Source organism: Asparagus officinalis, chromosome 7 (assembly GCF_001876935.1).
Source record: "Asparagus officinalis chromosome 7, Aspof.V1, whole genome shotgun sequence".
Taxonomy (NCBI): Eukaryota; Viridiplantae; Streptophyta; class Magnoliopsida; order Asparagales; family Asparagaceae; genus Asparagus; species Asparagus officinalis.
Window position 1 is genome coordinate 134,508,140 of NC_033800.1, and position 4,908 is coordinate 134,513,047.

The following is a 4,908-nucleotide window of genomic DNA, read 5'->3' on the forward strand; positions in this document are numbered from 1 at the left end:
GAGACATTTACGGTGATTTTCTTCCATCATCATGATAGTTGCAAGTGCTATTCGAAGAGATAGAATTTGGATCTCTAGTGGTAATATAGTTTTATATCCGTATACCAGAGAGTATAGTGTTGCACCTGGCGGTGTACAAACTGTTGTGCGGTAAGCCCATAAACTTTGACCCAACTTGCAATCTCTTTTGTTTTTCGAGACTACCTTCGTGAGAATCTTAACAATGGTCTTGTTGAAAGCTTTTGTTTGCCCATTAGCAGCAAGGTTGTAAGCTATTGAGGCCAAATTCTTGATTCTGAATTTATCGTAGAATCAAGGGAAGGCTTGGCTAACGAACTGGGTCCCATTATCGTAGATGATACATCTCAGAATACCGTACTTGTATATAATGTGATGTTTTATGACTTTAACCACATCACTTGTCTTGACTTCTTTTAATGGGATTGCTTCCGTCTATTTGGAGAAGTAATCAGTTATCGCTAAAATAAAGCGATTTCCCTTGGTGGGGATATCGGGCCAACAATGTCCATACCCCACATCTCGAATGGCCATGAGGCGGCTGATGGATGGAGATGTTCAGACGGCTGATGCATGTAATTAGCGTGTATCTGGCAGGTATGATATTGTTTAGCATAAGCAATGACATCTCTAACCATATTTGGCCAATAATAACCCAGTCTGTGAAGTTGGTCCCACAATTTAGGGTTGGACTGATTAGCTCCGCAAATGCCATCATGTGCCTCTTTAAGAGCTTCTTCTGGTTCTTTGCTTGACAAGTATCGAAGCAATAGTCTGTCACATGACCTTCGATATAAAGTTTAAGACTGGGAATTATAGTAGAATCTGGGTGCTCATCTGTGAACAGATTCTCTATCTTTGATGTCTTCAGACAATAAGCCATATAAGACATAATCAATGATAAAAAAAAACCACCAATCTCTGGGTTCCAGTGTGATAGGATCTTCCTCAACTGTGTTAATTTGCAATGCATACTTTGGCTGGAATAATTACCCACTTGTCACTGTGATTTGCTAGGTGGCTCTTTTAGGTAGGGCTAATGTAGATGCAAGAGATGTTAATGTGTCGGCATAGGTATTCTTGAGACGGGGTATTTAGTCATTGTAGAAGCTTTCAAAGGAGTTGGCTAATGCAATGGCCGCGATGTGATAGGGAATGAGGTCCTCATTCCTAACTTCATATTCTCCTTTTACCTGGTTGACAATGAGTTGTGAATCACCATACGTCTCTAGATGCTTCAATCCTAGCTGTTTGGCTATGTCAAGGCCGATTAACAAAGTACTGTATTCGGCTACATTATTGGAGCATGGCTCTGTTAAGGAAACAACTCGAGATAGCACGTGGTTTTATGGGGATATGAAGACTACCCCCATTCCGATGATAACCGGACCAGTAGGGCTTGCTCTTGCTGTGCCATCAAAATATAATTGTCGTACTAATTTTTTTGATACGATATTGGATTCATACTGTTGGCCTTCTTGTTTTGATGATGTTTAACAAACAATTTACAACTAATATTATTTGTCTAGTGTTTGTGTTTTCGTATTTATTCTAGGCAAACAACGAGTTGGAGGATGGATGGATTGCGCTTCAACGATCATATCCAAAGGAGGTTGGCGGAATGTCGGTGAAGCTTATGCAAATTCAAGTTGAAGATCCAAGTTCAAACTTCATCCGCAAGATTACCAAGTTGAGCTACAATGAAGATCAAGATCAAGCTTGGGTAATTTAGTATAGGTTTATATTATGTGTGTTTAATACGTTAAGCTCAATATCTATACACACACATTTTATTGGTTTCTTCGTATATATATATAGTTATATATATATATATAAGTTTTGGTTTCTATGCATATATATAGATATATATATATACATGCATGGTATTGGGTTTTCATGTTTATAATATGAAATCACATATTTCATATTTACTATTGTGTTTTTGAAAACATTGCATAGAATATGCCATTTATTTCTCTCAATTGGAAAATATTTTTTACGAAATTCTTTCTCTAACATGTCATACTACATGTCTAGAACTTTCCCACAAAATTTCATAATTTTTGGAGTTCATTTACTATTTTAAATTGATTTTACAAAATAGCTGTGCACTGCTACAGTAACTCCGGTCGACCGGAAATGTCTCTGGACGTTTCTCAGCTTTGCAGATGGCTCTCGGTCGACCGTACCGGTCGACTGAAGTACTGTAGCATCCGACTGTTGCTACAGTAACAGCTAGTTCTGTTTTTTGTTTATTTTAATGTTTTGGGGGTGTTTTTATTGGTTTTTGGGGTTGTTTCATGAGCCTATATATACCCCATGCCCTCATACCTCTAAGGTAACTCATGAGAATGTTTTAAAATAGTTTAACAAGGGTTTAAACTTGTTTAGTGTTTGTTTAAGTTTGGTTTAAGAAGCTTTTAAGCATTTGAGTGTTTTGGTTTGTGAAGACAATTTCACAAGAGCAAGTGGAGATCATCATTTGGTGTTTGAGCAATCACTCTTCTCCCTCTCTCTTGTCATCTATAGAGAAGTTTCCTTAAACTTAATTCTAGCATTTTATAAGTTTTGTTCTTAATTTCATAAGCTAGATTTTATATTGAGTTTATATTGTTTTCTCTATTTGTTCACACACAACCTATTGAGCTTATAGTATTTACATTCATAGTATATTTTTGGGTTGTGGGTAGTTTTGATTTATATCTCTTTGTTCACACACAACCTTTTGAGCTTATTGTATTTACATTCATAGTATAATTTAGGGTTGTGGGTTTGTGACATTGAGAGTGAGCTTAATTGAGTTCTCACCTTGTTGAGAGAACAATCATTTGTTATATTGAGCCTTATTGTGAGAATCACTTTGTAATACACTTGTACACCGAGTGAGGAGTGTGTGGTGAGAGTCGGGGATCGTCCCAAGAGGAGTGGCGTCGGTTGACGTGCCTAGGGAGAGGTTGTAACCGAGCACTTGAGGGAGACACGGCAACGTTATTCGGGTGAACGTAAAACCGGATTGTGTTAGTGGATTTCTCCCCGGGAGTGGGGAGCGGAGACGTAGGACGGAAGGTCCGAACTCCGTGATCATATTGCTTGTTTGAGTGTGCTTTGGCGTTCATTCATATTTATGTTCATATCTTATATCGCCATTGTCATTAGCTCATTATCTATATCATCCACTATCTAATTTATATTGTTTACCCTTGTGTTAGTTTATATATCCTTGCACATACATTGCATATATCTCTTTATTAGGATATATCTCGTTATTCATATTACTTATCCTAGCTCGTAAACATTGTTGTATTTCTTACTTGCTAGGATAACTTATTAATTAATTTTAATTGGTATTTAATCGGATTAGATTAGCATAAGACCCTAATCACCCCCCCTCTAGGGTCTAACAATTGGTATCAGAGCTTGGTGCTCTTTGATTTAAGGTCTAATCGCCTTGAGTTAAAGATCCAAGTTATATTTTTGTGCTAATCTTGTTTTGATTGCATTTGTATCTTGCTTGCATATTTTTACAAATTATGGATATGAATGATGCATCTTGTTTAGGCTATGATTGTAGTATTGCTCCTAAATTCAATGTTTTCCCCTATGCTCAATGGTGTTTTAGATTCAAAATATTTGTTCAATCTAAAAATATCGATTTATGGGAAATCATTGATTGTGCTTATATTGTGCCCACGTTGGAGAAATCCAAGTGGAGCAAACATGATAAAAAGATGTTTATTATGAACAAGCTTATGTTAGAATTTTTATTAAATGCATTTGATTCATTTATGTCTAACAAGCTTGATTCTTTTGATAGTGCTTACACCTTATGGAAATTTATTGAAGCACATCAAGGGGACTTGGAGGCGATCCAACAAGCTTTGGCGGATCCGGCTTCAAGTTCATGTGGAGCGTCATGCACACGTGCACTAGGCGATTGCCCTAGTGAGGTTTGCGAGTTCGAAACAACTAATGATTTATCTAGTGATGAACTTGCGTGTGCTAGTGAAAAATTATTACATGCCTTTAACAAATTGTAAAATGATTTCATTAATTTACAAAGCAAGCATGTAGAACTTATATCCGATCATGAGAAGCTAGCTTCCAATTTTGATATCATTTCCAAAGAAAATGTTGCTCTTAAAGAAAGTAATGATATGTTAAAATTGGAAAATGAGAAATTATCATCATCCATTTCTAGCTTATCTCATGCTAAGATTGATGCCATGTTAGAAGTAGAGAACATAAAAAATAATACAGCTTCTTTTATAAATAACTATTTATGTTCTACTTCTAAAAATGCATATGTGCCTAAAATAAAGATTTGAATCTTATGAAAAATAGTATTTCATCTTTAGATTCAACTTTAAAAATATGTATTAATAATCATAAGAAACTTATGGACAAGTGTGCTAAATCTAGTGCTACAAAATCATCCACACACTATGCACACTTGTATAGCAAAGTTTACAAGTGCTCCAATTGCGGTCGTAAAGGCCACCTTGCTAAATTTTGCTATGATGCACACAAACCTAAGATTGTTAATACTCCATGTGCATCTCATAAGGCTTCTTCTTCATCACATGTACACACACATGCACCCATTGTTCATCATAAGCATGGTAATGTGTATCATTGTGATTTTTGTGGTAGAGTTAGTCACTTAGCTAAGTTTTGTTTTGATTTGCGAAAAGTTTTTAAATCGCAAAATATTTCAAGTAGACCAATATTATTTCAAAATGTTTCTCATTTGCAAAATAATATTAAAAGACCATCTTTATTTGCAAATGTTCCACGTGCACCTTTTAATGGTCAACATAAGCAAATGCTTCCTTTCCATTGTACATATTGCAATCGGAAGGGTCATTTGAGTGATTATTGCTATGACCGATC